Consider the following 21,715-nt stretch of genomic DNA (forward strand, 5'->3'; position numbering starts at 1 on the left):
AGCTCAAAGGAAGTGATTATTCCCCCCCATTTGGCACTTCTGAGGCAGAATTTGGAGAAACTGTCTAGTTTTGTGCCCCAGTAAAGGGGAGAGATTTACCAAATAGAGCTAGTCCAGTAAAAGGACCTGGCTGGACAGAGGAGGTTGGATCCAGTTGTTGTCTTCTTCCACAACCGGAACAAGAAGCTATAGAAAAGATATGTGCCCTTCTCAGAAGTATTCAGTGAAGGGAAAAAAAAAAAATGGTCACAAATTGCAGAGAAGGAAACTCTAGCTGGACATAAGGAAAAATATTTCCAATTACTGATAGTGATGCAGCATTAGAACATGTTCCACACAGAGACTGTGGCATCTTCATCCCTGGAGAAACTCAAAACATGCTTATGCAAGGCCTCGAGCAACTTGGCTTAAGCTTGAGCTAAGATCTGCTGTGCTTGCAGAACTTGATGACTGCTAGAACTTCCTAGCCACCTGAATTATTCTGTAATTCCATGTGTAAAAAATACCTTATTTTTCAGTACAACACGGGGAAGTAGTAATTCATATCATTATCCATCATTAAAACTAGCATGGATACATACAGTATGAACCGATCTCACAATTTTTTTCTTATGTTAAAGAAAGTGCAAAAGATCTACTTTGTGATGGATGCACTAGGCAAGCACCACTAGTCAGGCTTTCCCTATCAACTGCAGTGGCCCCTTTGAAGCCATTATAGCTTGTCATAGTTCTGAAAGCTCAGTTGTTATTACTCGGGGACGTTCTATCTCCTCATACTTGTGAGGTCAAAAGTATTTCTTAAAAAATATCTTGCCTAAAGTTAGGTGAGTACATTTTAGTAAATATTTACTACTGCAGCTCAGCTGATGTGGTAACTTGTCTAACCACAGTAGCCCATTGGTGAATTGGAGTCCTAATGCTTAGACCAGCCAACATGTGTAGCATTGCAGAATGTTTGGCTACTAATGATACGAGATGATTTTTTTAGTAGTTTTATGGGAAGGATTTAGCTAATGTTTCATTACTTGCAGGATGTAACTCCATGTGCTAGCTGCTGCTTCTTCATTCGGAGAAGTTACAGTTATTTCTTTTGAGCAAAGGAGAGCGCCATCTAAATAAGCAGAACATACAAACGATTAAAAAGGAGAAAAGAAAGGTGATCTAAATAATTTTAATCAGATAACTAGAATAAATAAATGGTGTTTTGCAGCATGTTGCCTGCACAATCAGTGACAGAGTTGAGATCTTCATCTGTGCTTGCTTGCCAGTGCTTTAATGATAGGTCAGTCTTGGTTTCTTTTCTCCTGTCCTGATGCACTATTCTGTCAGCAAGAAAATGTGGTGATGGATTTGTTATTTGTTTGTTTGTTTTTTTCTGTTGTTCTGTGGTAGAAACACCTTCAGCAAGCTTTTTTTCCCTTTGTTTACATCCTTTAAAGGTTAAGGTAATGATGTAGTTGGATACAGTGTTTGCATTTTTATTGTGAGTGACAATGTGTTGGATTTGAGACAGTAGTGAGAAAGGATGAGGAAAAAATGAAGATATGTCATTCATACTTTTTTTCAATGCAGTCTCTCACGTGCAGCTTTAGTAAGCAGTAAAAATTACAGGGCAAGGATGAGATCTGGAGCAGTCAGAAATTGAAATTTTGGTTAAAATATTTCTCTCTTTAAATGATGAAGAAGACAATAGTTATAAATGACAAATTTCATAGTCAACCAGCATTTATCAGTTTGTACGTGCATGCACAGCACAGGCAATGCTTGCTGTGATTACAAAGTCAAACTGGACCAAACTGTGCTCACAGCAAGCCCAGTGCTGCATCTGCCTTTGGGTGGGCTTCTGCAGCTGCCAGAGCGGCCACAGCTAGGACAGCTCAGGTGTGGAAAGCAGCTAGCCCTTACTGCAGGATGCAGCTCCCGTAGACAGGTTGTCTGTGGTGACCATTTCAAAAAAGAGTGATATCGGAAGCTTTGTGTACTACAGAGCAAAGCTATTCTGATTGAACTGATAATTAAAAAAAAATAAAAAGGCTGCAGAGAGACCAAGATAACCAGCAAATCACTTCTTTTTATTTTTCCAAATAGTACAAAGTGTTATTAAAAGAGAAATAAATTAAGAGCTGTTAAAAATATATTCAGGAATCAAAGGAAGAAAAGCAGGCAGAAAAAATGTGCGAGCACCATTAAGCTGCGGAAATTTTCCTTGGACACGTTGCAGTACCTTTTCAAAGCAGCATATGGGGTTTATTCTGGTGTCTCTAATTTTAACATGAATGAATGAATCACGTGGAATACTCCTGGCATACTGCTTTGAAAATATATCCCTGCATGATTAAGGAAGGCAGAAGTCTTTAAGCCTCTTTCTCTCTCTCTCTCTCTCTCTCTCTCTCTCTCTCTTTTTTTTTTTTTTTAAACCAATTCTGAAATACATCACAGGAAAACATTAATGGAATGAAAATGGTACAACGCTGAATAAAGTGGTAATGTAACAGGTAGAAATACTACTGGCTTAGCACTGTAAATGTTTGTGTTTCAGAGGCTGGGGACTGGAGGGAGATGACAAAACTTGCAGTTTTATCCATTTTTGCCACTGCCTCTGCAGTTTGACTTATTTATAAATTTGTTTCTTCATTTTGAAGATGAAGTAATGATTCCACCTATCACTTGCAGAGTGCAGGGAATTCATACATCTGTTCTACATCCATAAGGACAAAGTAATTTTGTGGGGGCATCAGAAGGCATCCACGGTTGTGTCTATTCCATCCTCTTTCTGTCATTTGCTACATCAGGGCAAGTTAAAGAAAGACCAAGTTCCACCTATCAGTTCTCTGATGAACCTAGCTGAGGACAGATTCCCTACCAGATGCCCGTCTCTTCCTCCTCATGTTGCCTCTGCTACAGCAGTTGCTGTAGTGAATGGGATCACTGGTCCATCAGATCTGTGCTGAAATTTGCGTCCAAAAATTGCTTTAAAAGAATTTTTTTTTAACTGATGAGCACAATTTTGATACACAAATCACACATATTTTTTGAATGAGATAAAAAGCTAGGACTGTTCAGAAGTCCCAAGGAAAGCTGTAGGACTCCATGAAATAATCCAAAGAAATTTAACTTTTCACTGCAGTTGGGATGGATATTCTTTTTTGACTTACAGAAAAGCACATTGGAAGACATCTACATCATTCTCTACAGCTCTCTACAACTACCTGAAAAAAGGCTGTGGTGAGGTGCGGATTGGCCTCTTCTCCCTGGTAACTAGCGATAGGACAAGAGGTAATGGCCTTAAAGATGCACCAGGGAAGACTTAGATTGCGTATTAGGAAGAATTTATTCTCAGGAGTGGTTAGGCATTGGAACAGGTTGCCTAGGGAAGTGGTGGGGTCACCTGGAGGTGTTTAAGGGTAAATGTAGTACTTAGGGACATGGTTTAGTGAGCAGCATTGGTGGTAGGTGAAAGGTTGGACTAGATGATCTTAGAGATCTTTTCCAACCTTGGTGATTCTCTGATTCTTTGATTCTTTGTGAAGATACTAGCCATATGTTGGGCATGAGTGGATATTAGTGGATAAAGCAGACATAGATTCAGCAGTATTGATTTTGGCGTTTTCCTCCTTAGTTGTAAGGGGTGGGACTGATACAAATGATGTCATTTAACAAAACCTGATCTTGGAGCATCTTAGAGGTATTTTTTAGCATTGTCTTTTATTAATGTGTGTGTGCATTAAAGGCTGAAAAAATTAGCAGCAACAAAACACCCACAAAGCAGTGAGTAAAACTTTCCTAGGAAATTAATGACATGATATTCCCACAAGTGCTCTTTGAATTTTTGATGTCTGCATCTGCAGTCAAGAATGACAAAGAACAAAAGCCTGAATGATTGTAATGAGCTGCCTGCTCCTTTGCTAATTGAACCATTGACATAGCAAGAATTTTTATTCTAATGGATGAGGACCATCATGCCGACAAATGAGCAGGACCTAGGAGTCTGAGAAGTCCTGGTGGTTTGGTGAGCAAGAGTTCAATGAGAACAGTGAGCACAAGGTTGGATTTGTCTCAGAGATGATAAGCATGGCTCTGCTGTGCTATTGATGGGCACCTTTAGCATATGGATGATTGAGACTGAAGAAATATGTGCTCAGCAGGATTGATTAGCAAGAGACTCATTAGAGGGAAGGAAGTTATGAGCAGATGCAGTAGTCCTGATAAAACGAGCCAGAACATGGATAGCGCTGGGCCTGGTGTGTGGGCTGAACGTGAAGCAGGGTTGCTGGAGGGAGGTTCAGAGAGTCCTTTCTGACAGCCGGTCCTTCCTACCCATCTTCAGAGAAAGCAGTCCTAACAGCTACTTGAACTGTTTTGGAAAGGGTAAGACAGGAAATGTCCATAAAAACATACTGTAGAAATGAGTGCAGTGTAGGGTCTGGGCAGTCATCTGGTGTCCTTCCAAAGCTGCAGAGAAGGTGGAAAGTTACTTTTCATTTCCTAGTACTTTTTTTCCTTTTTTTTTTTCCCTTCCAACTGAGAAAGTGAGGTTTATTTTTGTAGCGTCGGTTTTGTGTGGGCTGCTGCTTTAGGGCTTGAATATATCCTCTCACTGCAATTTCTTTTTGTCTCATTTATCTCTTTTCTTTTTCACAAAGCCTTCACCAGTAGAATGGTACATCAGGACATTGGCCTTACCTGTTATTCATATATGTTGAATTTCAAAATGGGGTGTTAATTTGCTTTATAGTTACGCTTTGTTTCTCCTGTCATTCTAACATGGTTGCCGCTTTCCAGACTTAAACATGAAATGCACTGGGCAGCATATAAGAGTGTTTATGTGAGATTTATTTAAGTAAGACTCTTCATTTAAGAAAGCCTATTTATAAAGCCAGGCTATTTTTATACTCCCTATGACTGTGAATGGGCATGTGTGGGCCCCCTGCTGTTGTGCAAAGCCACGTGTTTAGGGTATGTATATATATTGGGCTGCACACTTCTGTGTACATGGGGCCAGACTGAAGAAGTGGCTGCTAGTGCCTTTGAGAAGGGGTGGTTGCAAAGCCTGGCTTACTCTGGGGAGCCTCTAGGAACAGAGATCTACTAGAGCTCGGACAGAAAGGACCGTAGCTCATTTTGCATGCTCCAAGTTGCCCTATGATGCCCCAGCTAAAGCTGATGCACACCTGGTAGATTGCTTTTATTAGAAAATACTTCCAAAAAATAACAACATAGTAAACAGCCCTAGCAGTTCATTCAGCTTATGTGAGCATTAACTTCCCTTTGGTACCTGTGAGAGGTGGAAGGAGGCAGAGCTCGTTCTTCACAAGGAAGTGTGTTGGGTGCTTGCTGGACCTGTAGATTAGCCTTATGTTTTCTCTTCTTCTCATTAACTCTGGTCTTGGCAATCCCTTTGTGTGCTCCCTTCTGACACTTACCCTTCCCTATGAGTCTGTGATGCAAGAGTAGTGTGAAATGAATGTCTTACATGGTGGATAGGACCCCACTGACAGCTACTAGTTGAGAGGTCCTTAGACAGCAGCTGGGGAGGCAAGCCAGGGCACAAATAACTCTGTAATTGAACTGTTTTCAGTACACTCTTTTGAAACATCATCAGCCAGCATTGTCATTCTGTTGTTAAATGTTCATAATCACACTAACACAATTCCTCGCAAGGCTGCTGTGTGTCTGAGTGTTTTTCTTAAATCACACAGCGCAGAAGCTTTTGAAATTAAAACACGTATGTAGAAATTCTCCAGAATGAAAATCCTTGTTTCATTTTCTGGAGTGTTTAGAAAAAGATATACAAGTTTTTAGAAAACCGGAGGTGTTTGCTAATGTCATCCCCTGCACCATCCTTAAAGTCCCATGAGATAAAACCAAGAGCCTCTGCTTCAGGTCTCACACTGCCAAACTCTTCCCCACGAGCAAAAGGGAGCATAAATTTTATGTGTACAGATTTAATCTTTCCATGCAGCAGATGTGCTGACACATGGGCTGCTACAGTCAGTAGGGTAAATAATCTCCCATTTAAGTAGTTCCTAAGTACCTATTTGTTATTAACATATTAAAAAAATCCATACATCACTATTGAAATGGTGAACCATGGCAGCATCAGAGTAAATTCAGATATCTGCATCAGATCAAGTAGAGATTTAATCAGCACCTTCCAGAAGAACATATTGCCCAAATGAATAAGGAGGGGAGCTTGCTTGCATGTAAGAGAGGCAAGACCAAATCTGTACATGGCATACTCCATTTCAGCAATGGCAGTAGCATGACATTCATTCCTCAGTTCCTATCCTGCAGAGAGCAGGCATTTAAGGGAAGCTTCAGACAGTTTGGATTGCAGATAAATCCAGCTTGTGTCTCTTATCCGTCAGCCTGAGCACAGCACATGCTGAAGAAATTGCTAAAGGTAGAAGATCATCATGGGTATAACGATGCAGCAATGTGAAATGGTTCTGTTCTAGCCATGTGTGCTCTGAAACAAGTGAGTGAATGAAAGAATTAGATGACGATGATATGACTGAATGTTCTCTCAGCAATGTGGGAAAGGATTTTTGATACAAAGAAATAGGCATTTGAACAAAATGGGGGTGAAAGGAGCAAGGAAATGCTAATCCCAGTGTGATAGATTTGACAGAAAATGCTCTCATAGGGCGAATATATCAGAATTTATAAAGCAAGGTAATTATAGTGGCCCTTGCAGTTCTGTCCTGAGTGCTGTGTAAGGCATCTTGAAGTTGATGATGTGTATGTGAATCCTTTTTCTGTCTTCTGTCTAGATTTATTGTAATTGATTTGAAGTTCTTCAATGCCCTCGCATGCTGTATGACTGTTATGTATGCATGAAATGGCAAGACTTAAAGGTTGCAGATGGCTGCAGGGGCTTGTGTATTTTAAGGTTGTTTTATATGATAGCTATACAAAGACAAACTAACTATGATTGTATATGACGCTGCCTCCAAACCTAAACATCACATGAGGCTGTTTTTCAGCTAGAGCTTTGCTGTTTCCAATTTCAAAGTTAGAAATAATCTTCATTTTATTCTTTATTTTTGGTATAAAAATCTGTTCAAGTGCAAATCCATTCACTCTGATCCCAATTTTTCTTTTTCTTTTGTTTATAATAAGTTTCTTACACATGGCTGTTTTTGCTCTTTTTCCTTTCTGTTTGTTGTTTTTGGTTGGGTTTTTTTGACATGAGGATACTTTGGTTCTACATTAAACATGATATTTTGAATCTTGTAGTTAATATTGGATGGGGAAACGTACCATTGTGCTGTCTAGATTAGGACATGTCCTTTTGCCACCCAAACTGCATGTAATCATTTAGCAATAGGAAAACTGAGGAATATTCATATCAGCTCCTGTAGCCGATTTTGGTGTAGTTTGTAGGCTGTCTTTGGCTTAGCTGAAGAACTTCAGTTGTCAGAGAAGATGAAGTACTGTGGATTCAACACTTCTGGAGGTTCATTGTCCAGACTGTTGCTGACTATGTCCAATGCTGCTGTACCAAACTTTAAAGTTCCAACTTAATTTATATAACATAAGTATAGATTTTCTTTACTGCTCTTCCCTACATCCCAAAGGTAGAGTGGTATTATTTAGAGTGAGTGCAGAGGCCTGAGAATGACGCACAACACAAACATTATTTCATTGCTGCAGCAGTCCCTATTTTAGTACCCTGATTGCTCCATCTAACCCACAGTCTTTGTGTAATCATCTTTTAATGTACATATGCATCCTTAGAATGGGGTGTTGCAGCCACCTTTTCCTGGTAGTGCAGGAAAAGACTTGAATGCTCCCTTTGTTCAAAGTACAGGAGAAAGTAGTGAATACTCAACATGCACATTGGTGCGGGGATGGTGGAAATCAAACCCATCCATGCTTTGCAGAAGGTTCTTTGTTTTTGTAATTTATACAGACTTTCCTGGATGACATGGTGGCAGATCGCCTCTGAAGGTCGTGTCTAATCTGATTTGCAAAGCTGCATTCCTGACAGATTTTTCAGCAGCTTACGTGTCACTGAGTTCTCCTAGTCAGATAAGCTCAGTGGTTTGTAGTAAGGCTGTCTTCAGAGGCAGAAAGGGTAGATATCTCTTTACGTCCTGGCCTAGTGTTTTCATTTTGTGTGTGTGTGTGTTTGTGTGTGTGTATACATGTTGCTATCCAAAAACTTATTTCAGTTGTATTAACATTAAAAAACAAGCGAACAAAAAAAGCTCCACAACCTGGCTATTTGAAATTAAGCACTGGGGGTCCTGATAAAGGAGGCATAGGGTTTTCTGATACCGGATTTTGTGTGAAACCAAGCTAAATGTGAAATACGGTCTTGAAAGTTTCTGAAATACTTCTGTGGAGTAACTACAGCCTGAGTGCTAACTGCTGCTTCAAGAATGTGGATGTGGAAGGGAAATCTGTAGGTATTCTTGGGATGAGTTAATAGGACAGGCTGTTCCTGGTGGAATTCAGCTGCTTCTGCAAGTGGAGTTTTGAAGAAAGCTTACTGAGAATTGACTCATAAATTATGATCTTGAATGAGGAGTTACTGGGAGCCAACCAGCATGTCTGTGACTTAGTCTTTGTAGGTTAACCACCTTCTCCATGTAGGTATCTAGGCTAAAAATAGTAAAACCCATGATCTGGAAGGATGAGTAAGCATTATATCACCATTGATTGTTCCTCCGCTCCCACACACAAACAGGTCTTTGCCCATGACAGCATCCTGCTGACAGTGGCTGCTGGATTGGCAAGCAGCATCTTCAGTGTGAAGCCTTCCTGGAAATCTGTGATCCTTTCAGCAGAACAACTTCATTTTATCTCATGGACTTAGAAGATTTTTCACAATCCTCATTTATTATGTCTCTTTGAAACTGCCTGGATTTTTCTGGCCTTGAATTTTTGATCTCCCTTAAAAGTTTCCTTATATATTTGTGCCCTGTCCTGCTTCAGAATACAGCGAAATTCTTAATCTGTTTATTCTCCCATCACAAGCTTGGGAGGAAAGGAAATGCAATTTACAGCAGGAATTATTAAGAAAGTGAGTGGCAAAGGGTGAGGTTTTCTGAAGTTAAGTCTAACTGCTTGCTTTCAGAAGCAGCCACCTCTGTCACTTGTCTTCCTTTCCTATGGCAGGAAAAGGCCTTAAAATGGGTCTTCTGAATTCCTGACTTGTTTCCCTAATCTGGAACACAGCCTTCTTTCTGCCAATGGGTAAAATGCAGATGAGGAGTTTTTGAAATTGGACCTGGGGAAGGTTTTTCCAGGTACTTCGAAGTTGCCCTCATAATCATTATGTTTGTTTACAGTAGCACTTGGTTAAACAAAACCTAATGGAGGATTTTGAACTCTGGATATCATACAACAGGAAGGGACAGTTTATGTGATTAGGAAGCTCTCCAATTTTAATATTGGCTTAAGAAAAACAAATTTCAGTGTAGAGACCCACTAGGAGCATGACAGTTGTTTGTTTTCTTTTTGTCCAGAAACATTTTATGTATTTATTTATGGTTTAAGCTCTGCATATTGACAACGTCTTCAGGCCATAAGACACTACAATTGGAGCTCACAAACCAAACATCAAACTGCTGAGCTGTATTATCATTCCCATACAAAGGGTGGGATATGTACCGCATCCCCAAACCACCGTCTTCCTCTGTGGGATGTGGGTGGAGGGAGCAAGGGGGGAAAGATGGGACTGGAAAGAAACTTCTTTCCAGCAAGTCCTGACAGCAAATCTCATCTTCTTAATTAGTCTCTCTTTCCTTAAAATGCACATAAACATCTTACTAAAGTTTAAGGATTCAGAAATGAAAGAGAGGCCGCAAAAGTCTACAGGCTCGGGGTAATTATTATAGAGATGGTGCTGCAGGAAGTGGTGGCTCACGCTGCTTTAGAGGAAAATAAAAAGTCAGAAGAAGTAGGTCATTGCAAGAAGTGAATCCTTCTAACATCCTGATGTGTTGGAAAATATGGCTCTCGTAAGAACTCATTTTTCAGTCAAAACTAATAAAGTGAGAGATGCCTTGAAAAGACAGATCTCCTGGTGCTGCTCTCTGTTCTCAACTCTTCTCTTGAGCGCTAGGCCCATGGATTCCAAAGACCCACCTGGACTTTAGATTAGGAGGCTGGCAGAGGAAATTCAGAAAGGGCTGGCCTTCATTCTACCTGCAGGGCTCCAGCAGGCAACTTTTCGAAACACCACTGCTTACCGTGGTAAATGCATTGGGTTTCTCTTATTGTTCTAACAACACAGGAGTGCTTATTTTTAGAGAGACCTTCATTTTTTGTTCTTCTTTTATTTAAATAAATTAAGTTTTCATGACAAAGGAACATGTCTTCATTTTTTCCATCCGAACTTGTTCTCTAGCACCATTATAATGGTATGTCAGTATCTCGTGATCCTTCAGGTTTTATCCTTGTAATATAAATGGATGCATTTAAGTATTACTCCCCTTCTGCAGTTTCAGTAATGGAAGATGAATGGTTTGTTCATGTGCCCCAAAGAAAGTCTGAAGAGCAGTCAGAAATGACTCCAAAATGACAAAACCCTTTCCTGACTCCATTACTGCCCTGTGAATCTTTTCTCTCTCCTCACCATAGCTTCCATTCCTCTCCTGACCTAGTCATCTCTTCTTTCTAGTATTGTCAGAGTACAGGACAGAGACCTATGTCTATGGCTAATAACCATTTCCTGGCGGCATGTCATCAGGCTTGGGGCAGAGCAGTGGGCACCCCTTGAAGAGCTGGCTGCCTGCAGACTCAGGTGTAGCCTTCTGTGGGTGTTAGATGCCATTTTAGGAGCCCGCTAACAAAACAACAGGTTAATGGTGATGTTTCTTAATAGTCATATCAGATTATGCCCCCAGTTTAATGTGGAATTTAAGGAACTGGAAAGCGAAATGTATTATTTTGATTGCCCTTCTGCAGTGTTGGCTTGTGTTGGTCCATTACTCAAATTTGAAATAGGAGTATTGTCTGGGCACCCGGAGAGTGTACATCCTTGGCGTATGGATAGATGCAAGTTATTGCTCCTGCCCATACACATGTGCATATACATACATGCAGCACAGGGTGTTTGCACAAGGAGAAAGCTGACGTGTGCACGTCTCTGCCTGCGTCTACTTTCCCAGTGCATCTGAAAAGGAAAAGCAAACTCTCCGTGATATAAGCAGCAAGAGCAGAGGCAGGAGGCAAGCTCGCCGCTGATCATGAGCCTGGCGGCAGATGTGCCGCACAAATCCATCCCGCTACATCCAGGCTGTTTCCATGGCGATGGAGCCAGGAATCGTGCAGCTCCGCTTGGCTCAGCTCGGTGCGCTCCCCGTGTTCCCCCCGGCTCTGCCTCTCTCCCTTCAGCCCCAGGAAGGGCAAGTGGGGGAATCGCAGAGATAGATGGACAGCCGGGGTTTTTCTTTCCCCCTATGATGCTGGGGGAGCGATGCTCTTCCTGAGAAATAGGGTCTCCCCAGCTGCAGAATAAGTGGGCAGGAGTTTCCCCGAAACGGGAGCTGGTTGCGATTGGCTGCCGTCACCCGCCGTGCCAATGGGAGCCTGCGGGGCCGGCAGCACCACACCATAAGCAAAGCTGGGCGGCACAGGGACTGGGCAACGGTGTGCGGGGGCCCCTCTCACATGGCAGCACAAGGGACGGGGACCATCAGAGAGGCTCACCGGAGACCATCTGCCACTCGTATGCACTGTGCCATCCCCAAACAACAGCATTAAGTCATTTGCTCGCGCTGGTGTGGGAGGCGATATGTCATCAGGAAGGATGGAGCTACGGGATCTCTGTAAGTACAGCTGTGCACTTTGTTGTTCTGCTTCAGCCTCAGCGCGGGTCCATAAATGGTGTCGTTGGTCAAGGAGTGGCAAAAGCAAATTTGCGGTAGCTGCAAATAGCATGAAGGTTTTCTTGATTTCATCTCACAGGTGGTGAGATGTGTTCTTACTAACAGTTCCAGGCACCGAACAAACTCATTATCTGCTTGCTTTGCCTTGGGTGGCTGCTCAGCCTAATTAAGATGTGTCTGAGAGAGGATGCTGTGTGCTCTGAGGCGTTTCAGGACCCTCTGTGCTTGAGAAGGAGAGCGAGCCACATGGAAGGGAATGCTCCCTGCACGGAACTCCTAGCTGCTCGTGTATAGTCACCAGCGTCTGTACGCTGATAGCAGGTGCACTGGTACAAGGATTTGTAAAGCACTAGTGCAGACACCGAGCCAAAGAAACACGAGTTGCTCATCATTCACTGCCGTTCTCAGCACAGAGAATTGTTGCTTTTCCTGCCCTCTATTTTTTTTTTTTAATTAATTTCTCTTTTGAAGGAGGCTTTGAAAAAGACATGTAATTCCAAAGCTTTCTAAATTGTTGATGAAACAGGTGTGTGCGTGGTGGGTGTGGATAGTTTCCTTGTCCACCTTTGCAGGGCATGTGTTGGAAGTTTATTCATGCGCCTGTTGGGATTCTGCTTTTGCTTTTGTAAAGTGGAAACAGTGTATTTAGAAGTAGGTCGGAAGGGAGGTGCAAATCTGTCCTTCTGTAGCCCTCTGGGGTTACTTGAGTTACACCAACTATGAATTTGGCTCAGCACTGTTTGTCTTTTATCAGGTATTTGCCATTAGATGAAGAGCGTTGCAGATTTGGGGCTGGGGGATGATTGCTTAACCCTCTCAGAGGCTGTAGTCATCTGTTTTGGGAAAACACATAGGAGAGAGGACAAACAAGAACAAAAGATGTATAAAAAAGTTTCTGTAATTTTACTCTGTGCTCGAGTCGTGGGTATCAGGAATTTTATATTAACCAAACTACGTGCACAAATCACATGAAGCTGACTGTCTTTTAGGGATCCTTTTCCATGTGATGTGTTCATTTTAGAAATAAACACCAGATTTCCTTTCCCGGTGCTTGGAGCTGCTGGGAAGTGGCATTGCTGCATGGAAATCTCACACTGAGGGTGTAATTTTTGGATAGGGCTTAACTGATCAGCATTGCTTTTGAGATGCTGCCTTGCAAGTTGTATCCGTGGAGCTTATTCCTTCTGCTGAAGGAATCAACATCACCTCAGATGTTCATGCAGAAATGAACTGTGTGTGTTTTCCAAGAACTGTTTGATCCAAATAACCCAAATAATTGATCCAAATTAGAAAAATAAAGAATGTAGAAAGCAATGCATCAATTCAGTGGGAGTGTCTGCTGGGGAAGGGTACAGTAAGCTCCTCTGTGTAGTTTTGAGAATTAAAGCTGATGTACTACTAAAGCAGGGGAACCCTTCATTAAGTTTGAATTACTGGCTTTTCTGAAGACATAGATGCAAGTCACCCCCCTGTATTTTCCAGGGATATTTGGGTCACCTTTTATTGAAATGATGGCACCAGGCATCCTGTGGCACTAAGCTTCAAAACAATGTGATTTTCCTAATACAAAATGTAATGCTCCTACTGCAAAACTTATTTTTGTTTAGCTGTGGTGGAAGTGCCCAAAATTAAATTTTTTGGAATAGTTATTTAGCTGCTATGTTGCCTTCCCCTGGGACTTGTAGCATTCACTTGTATTTACTCAGCACTGATCTAGCTGAAAATTCCATCACGTACAGCAGTCTAGGCAAAGAGATGTGCCCACTTCCCATCTTAGAGGGGAAGATACTCCATAAAAAGCTGAGGGGAAGCCTGGTCTCTGCACATGTGGGCATTGCTTGTCTTTCTCTGCAAGCTGGCCATTTATTATGCATCAAAAGGAGGTTCCATTGCACTTTTTTGGGTTTTTATTTCTAAACCTACTACCTTCTGATTTGTTTCCTGATTGATAATGTGGGAGCCTAGGAGAATGTTGTCTTTTAAGGTAACTGTGTCTCTAACACGATGTCTTTGTTCTTGTTAATGCTCCAGGGATATAGTTCAAACAATACAAACCTCTTACGTTTAGTTGCTGTCACTAGGCAAATACTCCGTGACTGTTTAGAGTCCCTATATCTCCCGTAACCTTGCTTGAAGGGATTTGTTTACTTGTCTATCCCAGTGCCTTAGCCGATAAAAGGAGGGTGATGGGGCTGGATAGAGACAGCCTATGACTGCTAAGCTCTGGATAGTGCATTATGTCAGTCTGTCCGCTGGCTTCAAACCACACTATAGTGCCAGAGGTAGAAAAAATTGTGCTGCAGTCAAAGCCACATTTGCATTAGATTTTTTGACCTTATGGTGCGAAGAACAGTTGCTTGTCACTAGTGCTTGGGGATGATCTATGTGGGGGAAGCATTTCAGATTCCCAGGCTATGAGAGTTCCAGCAACAGAGAAGTGAGTAGGCTTCAGTGAGAGCTGTGGCATGCTGGCAGCAGTTGGGAGGATGCAGAAGCTGAAAAATGCTATCTTGAGGTAGCTTTAATTGGTTGCATTGGAAAACACTTGGTTCGACAGGCTCATATGTCTTCCAAAATGCTTGGTGCCAGACCAAGTTGGCATTCTTCCCTTGACTTACATTTAAAGCCACTAGGCATTGATCTGATCATCAGTCTTATGCTTAATTTTTTCTTGGAAGAGCAAGATTTTTGCAAGGGCAGCAGATTATTTCTGCTGTCCCTTTGCCTCAGCAACAATAATGTTGAATACTTGAGCTGAATGGGTATTCCCCATCTTCTGACTCATTTAATTGTGCTTTCAACTTAACGGGTTATCCTTCATCTGCTCACAGAGCCTCATTCCCCTAAGTTTGTCTATACTGGAAATGTAGAGTACGGAGGCTTCATTGAATGAGGAAGTAGTGCCTTGGATGGTGCTTCACTTTCTATATGTTCAAAGATACTAAATTGGAATATTTCACTATTTCCCTGGATCTTAACCCTCTTTCTGTTTCAGTAGAAACAGTGTGGTTACGCTTGTTCTAGGTGAATAGATGCAAGAGCCACTGCTCTTCAGTTTTACTTCAGCTGTATTTTTATTTTCACCCAGTTATTCAAGTAGTGTTTATGCACCCCACAAACCAAATACTCTTCCTTAGCTGTTCCTGATGTTTGTACATCCAAAGGAGTTGCACACTGTGATAAATCTGAATGGGGCTAACAGCTCAAATGAGAAGTTTCTTATTTTTGTTTGTGTCTGGAAAAAAATGCTTATAGGAAAAATTACTCCATGAGACATGGCTTACATAGAACCTCATGCCAAATCACAGAAAGCTCTCTCTTCCTGTTCCATACATGCACTCTTCATCTCAGATGGCAAGTGCGCGCAACTGAGCAACGCCAAGCACAGAATAAAAGTGGAATAGCACTAGAACAAAAACGACTGAATTGTGAGAAGCACATTGATTTGCTTGACACCTATTTTGTTCAACATTGTGCCGTGCTAGCTGAAAACTCCTGTGCGTCACAAAAAGTTTTCAGAACAATAGGAACTGTCAATTCAAGCAGATTTTTCAGACCTGTCATTATTCTCCTATTGTCTTGAAGCACTAAGTGGCACACAGAAAGATTTTTGGCAGCATTTCAGTGAGTTAGCTTGTAAAGAGGAATCATGTGTCACTACTTCATGTATGTTATTGTTTGCAATTAGAGTGTAGCCCAGCACACGCCCCTGGGAGCATCTCTGCTCCCATTCTACTGTGCTTATTTTGTGGAGCTCATTTATTTTGTCTTTAAAAAGACTATAGATTTCCTTTCACATTTTTTCTCTATGTTTTGTAGAGAACTGGAATTACTAGAACAAATTAACATCTGCTCCAGCTGCTGCTCCTTGGGAATGGTGGGAACAGTGACAATGATGGCCACAAGCAGAATTTTTTACCTGTTAGAGCATCTAGGTCCTCACCTGCTTTAGTGTGAGCAAGCACACTCTTGTTCGGCCCTGTTTTCTTTCACTGCAGACACTTTACTGCTGGTTAATAGAGTTCTCTTCTCCTCATCCTTAGGAACTACAAGCCAGTCTTAGGGACATGACTCTGAGTAGAGATGTGATGGAAAGAGAGAATGGTTTCGTGTTAGGGAGACTCCGTTTTACAGGTCATGTAATGGAACAGTGTTTTGGCTGCATAACTACCTCTTCCTAGCAGTATCATTCACATCCCTACCCAAATGAAATTGTGTTCCGATATAGCAGAGGTCGTGACATTCACTCTGAAAATGAAAACATGAATTGAGCTACCCTCCCTTGTTATTGCTAACTTGCAGAGCCCATAAGTATTGCAAAAAATTTATAGCATTTTGAAAAGTCTACAGAGCATAGATCTCTTCTTTGTGGGCTTCACAACAAATTCTGGCAGGTTTTTCTACTTAAGCATTTAATGGTTTAAAAAAATGACGAGAAAATCGGGCCTCGGGGGAGAAGTATGACCTTCATATAAACTAGAACTTTGATTAGCTGTTTTGAATGTTTTAAACTCCTCTGTAATGCACAATATCAGTCTTGTAATGGGGTGAAAAAGGAGATCTTCATATTAATGCTAGCACACTGTCAAATTAATACATCAAATACTACACTCTTATCCTGAGTTGGTGGACTGCTTTTATCAGTGCTTTTGATGTGGCAATGAAAGTGCTTGTTCCATAGCTACAAACCCAACTCTTTTAGTCTTCCCTTCTCTTTGAACATCAGTTTTCTTAAGACTTGGAACATAGTTATATGGAGAGTGGCTTTCACAGATGGGTATTTCAAGATACACATCTGAAGGCATATTAGAAGCCACACAAAGGGATTCTCTTTTAAACTAGATTTTCAAATATAACTAGCCTTCTGGCTTGACCTCTAGATCCACTCCCAGTCTGCATTTCAAGAAAAAGTACCTACCCACATATGGTTATCTCCACTAAGATCAAAGCTGTCACTTTATTCTGACACCTGTGAGAATGAAATGGATATAAAAAAAAAAGTGGGGGAAATGGTGAAAAGGTTTGAATGATTTCACATTTATAAAAGGCATGCACCCACGGATCTCAGAAATGATGTGAATGCTTTCAAGATAAGCTGCAGCGCTTCTGCTCAGATGCAACAGAACATTTCTTTATTTGTTGGTCTCACCTAGGTAATTAAACAGACTTGAAAACATAAACAATTATAGATTTTCCAGATCCATGCAAATATAGCTCACTTTGCTGTGAAAGTTAATAAGGTTATAACTTCAGGGTGGATTTTCTGCCTTCGTGTCTAATGGAATCCACTGTAAGGGATGGTGTTATTTTATGCTTCCTTTGGAGCCTCTCATCAAGGTGTGATGTCCTTCTCTGTTTCCAGCCTTCTGTGGCAAACGTGTGAACTGTTATAGATTCATCGCAGCCCCAGGGAATGCATCCTCAAGGACTGCCTTGACTGTCCTATTAGAGATCTGCGTCAGTAGAAATGCAGCTCTGTTCATCTGTTTGTATTTCTTGACATGCGTAAAAAGAGCAGAGGGGCTTTGCAGAGCTCATCTGCCCTCTATGTAGATCATGGACATAAGGCACAGAGGAGTCAAGGTGTGCATTTTGCTGATGTGCCTATGCCTCAGTTCTACAAGAGCCCTTGGCTTTCAGCTAGACAAGGTATGCCAGAACGTGCTGAAGCCAATGCCCTGAACCCCCTAAAACAGGAGCATGTCCCAGTTCTTGTCACCCCAACAAGGCTATCACCTCTTCATCTGATAATTCACCTTAATGCTAAGGAGCATTGTGCCTGGAAGAACCTTGATTGTAAGAAAACTAAGTCACGTTCCCTGTCTTCAACACAAGGGGCTAAAATCTATCTCAGGCACTAGCCACAGGAAGGCAAGAACCATAGGTTACCAGTCTTCTATTTTGTCTCTCTCTGTGCCTTCACAAGGGACCTTCTCCTCTCCCTTTCCCCCTGCTCACCTTGTGTAGATAGAGTTCACCCATGTGGATGATGGAAGCTCTGCTCAACGTTGCAGAAAGAGGAGCCTTCCTGATGTAAGGCTCTACATTCAGAGCTCTCAGGGTCCTACTTTGAAACAGAGGTCCTATACCAGCAGAGAGGTATAGGACATCCGCAGAACCTCATGCTTTTACACCACCAGCTGTTTTGGTGCATAAAGTAAATAGGCAACAGTTCACAGTTGTTTCAGGGATCAATTTCTGTTTTCTCAATTCATAACTTACTTTCTTAAATCCCTTGCTCAAGTGAACACCCTGTATCAAACAACAGCAAAATATTTTGGGGTTATGCTTAAAATGTGTGAAGTCCTGTTTTCAGTCACAAGTGTGTATATGCTATTTTCTAATACTACAGAAAAAGTACGAGTGAATCTCAAACAAAATAACTTTTTCTTGTTCATGCATTAAATTATATATCAACCCACTTTTGCATGCAGAATTTCCATCATTCATAAGTCATGGACTCCTACTCCAGACTGAACTTTGAACCAATCCCAATAATAGTTTTCACTGCAAAAGGTTCTAGCCCAGTGAATGTCATGATTTTGAATTTTTAATACACTTATGATATAAATGGAAACTTCCAACCAAGAATTTATTTAATGGAGTAAAGATCAAGCATTTCATGCATAGATCTGAGCACTCGCATTTGTCATTGATTTGGTAGGACAAACAATTGCTGGATGTGCATCAGGTTTTTTTTTTTATTGTAAAACACTTTGCTGTCAAGCTTCATCCAGCAAGGAGATAGTCACCTTTCTAACTCTATTTTGTGTTACTGAGTATCAGTAATGGAAAGGAACTTGCTTTATTCAGTCAAAGAGATACATGACAGATTTGTAATGTGAAAAATATAGGAAACCCCCACAGCTAATTATACGATTTTAAACTTAAATACCTGAGCTCAGTTGCTGCTTGTTCAAGAAGTTTGTTGAGCTATGATTTAGAGGTTTTACTGCACCAAAATCCCAGTTTGCAATAGTGGGCAGCCAAAAGATAATCAGAGTATATAGTTCTTGTGATTGTAAAGAAAGTGCATGTTTCATCACAATCTCCTGCACAGGGAGACACCTGGGCCTGAATTCAGATCACTTTGGATCATGCCCTTGACATGCTGTCCCCATCCATGCTTCTGTGTCATTAGTGCTAGAAATCACATAACCTAAGGAGGGGAACATGCATCTCTGACACCTCAGCCAGTTTGGAGCATCTGTATCTAGCTGCAGTCAATGCTACAAGACCCCCTGTGAAAGGTGAATGCAGTAGGTCATGTATGAGCTGTGGTTCAGAACACAGCAGTACTCCTTTGCAAATCCAGTTGCCTCGGCAGTATTCACTGCTTATAGGAACATTTTGCTTGGGATGCAAACTCAGGAGCTGCTCAAAAGGAACACCAATGCAGGAGATGGGACCTTGGCTGCTTTGAAACGAGTGTTGCAGCTCCCAGCAGTTTCAGTGATCCTAGGTTTGTGCCCCAGAATCAAGGGCTCACCTTTCTGGTGGAATGAAGTGGCCAAATTGTACCATGCAGTAACTCAGAAGGCACATCCTCCTAAGGAAAGTGAAAGACATCAAAGAGCTCTGTGTGAGCCAGTTGCGAAACAAGAACCAATTTTGATTACCAATATATAAAGAAAAATGTTTGTTCCAGCAGGGATAAAAGCTTGCTCCTTTCTTTGCTGTCAGGATGCAGGAAGAAAGGAAGAAAAAAAGGTACTTGTAGTTGGCTGGTGCAGTCCAGCAGCACACTCAGTCAAGTTGTTTCATCATTCCAAGTCATTCTGTAATAGCACTGATTTATCTTGCTGCCTTGCAGTTGTCCCCTGTTGATAATTTCAGTTTTGTCAAGCAGTGGCATAGGTTTTGTTGAAAACCTGCAAGCTCCTATTACCTGCAGTGAACAGTAGGAGAACAGAGTAAGATTTTCTCCTTTTCATTGATGCCTATAAATAAACCATGCTAACCCTGAAAACCTTAAGGGCTTAGGAATTTTTTTTTTTTTTTTTTTGAAAAAGAATGTTATTTCTAAACCACATTGACTCAGCAGAAAGATGTATGCACTTTAGATCATAACAGGTTGATAGTCAAGCCCTGGCCCTGATGTGAATGCTCAACGCCTTAATTCTAGCTGTAACATTTTACATTTATTTTAACTCTCCAGTAGACAGGTATAGATGCGATAGACAGAAAGGAGACCATGCTTTATTATATGCATAATAAATATCTTAGTTATGTGTGTTACTCTTTAGTTTTCTTTCAGTTTCTTCAGTTGAGTGTGAGGGGGAGAGAATGAGGGAAAGAGAGGATATAATTAACCAAACGCATTTAATTAATATCTAGGAACGGACTGCTTAATAATAAATTCTCTAGTTCCCTATTGTGCTAAGCAGAACTAGTCAAAGGAGCCATTTTATGCAATTCAGTGGGATTATTCCAATATGTAAGTGCTACCCAAGCATGATTTGAGCCACTTTGAAAATTATATGAGGTTTCTTTGAAAACTGAGTCCCTTGGATTTAGGGAAATAAGATTATTATTTATACGATGCAAGTGTGCAAGAATCCAATTAGAAATTATTGGCAAATCCAGCTTTGTTTTATGAAGTAGGAGGAGATCATCAGGATGCCTGATGCTGCTGGTGTAAGAAGAGGAATGATATGTTTTGTGTATATAGATGTAATAAACAGTCTAGTAATACTTTTGGTTTGCTCTGTAGTCCTTTAAGACTTCTTATACAATTCATGGTCTCATCAGTGGAAATGTGAATTACTGCAGAACATGCAAATCTCTTGTATTGCCAGGTTATTTCTATTCTTCCTGTTATTCTAAGCAGATTCAAAAGGCTTCTTCAAAATAATGTAGCTAAATTAATACACTGTAATGACAAATGTATGAGTGAAACAGGGCTGTACAACAGCCTAAACATGTTACCTACCATTCAAGTTATTTTCCTGCTGCTATCAGTCTTGAGGAGGAGTTGAGTTCTGAAAATATTTTACCTATAAAAAGGTTTTTGGTATGAGCTCAAAAAGGAAGAAAAAGAGCAGATTTCTACTGTTTTGTGTGTATTTTCGGGGCTGATAGAGAGGAAGATTAAACTGTGTGTGTTTGACAGTAGCATTTGAGCACTTGAGTGAAATTCTGTCTGCTCTGCTTTTAATCCTGTGGTAATTCAGGATCTGTAACCACTGATTCCTAAGCATGATAATCCAAACCCCCTGCAGTTGATGGTGTTGGTCTCATCAAGAGCCTCACTGGCCTTTAAATAGAAAGTAGCTTAACCTGATCGACAGCTAAGTGTTGTTGGATTTTCTTTTAAATGAGTTTGGCTGGTTTAGTAGTTGGTTTCATTATAGTGCTTGGATGTCATTCTGCCTCTTTTCCATCTTCTGATGGTGGCCTTACCATAATAATTATGAAAATTATCCCTACTTAGGAATCTCACCGCTAGTGAAATTTCAGTTAGCGTCATGTAAAGGCTTTCCTCTGCATCCAACAGATTTTAGAAATCTGTTCCTAAGATGAAGGAATTTAGAAGCATAAATGCCTGGATGTGCTTTATAACTCATGGTCTTGTTTTCAGCAGTGAGGGTATTGGAATGAGACCGTAGATGTTCATATATGTCAGCCTGTAGCTTTTCACTGACATCACTGGGCAGTCAGATTGCTTCAGGTTACTATTAGAGAGACGTAGTAAATTTGATATTGGCCAAATTGATCTTCTATCAGAATGTACCTTCTAGGCATATCATAGGAATAATCTGCAGAAATGCACATGATACTAATTAGACAGGTAGCTGCTACCTACTAAGTGTATGCTAAATTTACATGTAGGATATATAATTGGCAAGAAAGGTGACCTCATCTTGAGACCT

At 41.0% G+C, this 21,715-nt stretch overlaps 1 protein-coding gene across 9 annotated transcripts in view; it reads left to right on the forward strand.

The window, feature by feature from the left end:
* The window catches only part of ELMO1 (engulfment and cell motility 1), a 302,503-nt gene that overhangs the window by 213,193 nt on the left and 67,595 nt on the right, over positions 1–21,715 (forward strand). Inside the window, exon 1 of one of the 9 annotated variants that reach the window (XM_021385876.1) lies at positions 11,512–11,783. The exons of the other annotated variants lie outside the window; for them this stretch is intronic. The gene's annotated coding sequence lies outside the window, so the exon portion shown is untranslated. Of the gene's footprint in view, positions 1–11,511; positions 11,784–21,715 lie in introns of those variants that run through there. 9 annotated transcript variants of the gene reach the window in all.

Source organism: Numida meleagris, chromosome 2 (assembly GCF_002078875.1).
Source record: "Numida meleagris isolate 19003 breed g44 Domestic line chromosome 2, NumMel1.0, whole genome shotgun sequence".
Lineage (NCBI taxonomy): Eukaryota > Metazoa > Chordata > Aves > Galliformes > Numididae > Numida > Numida meleagris.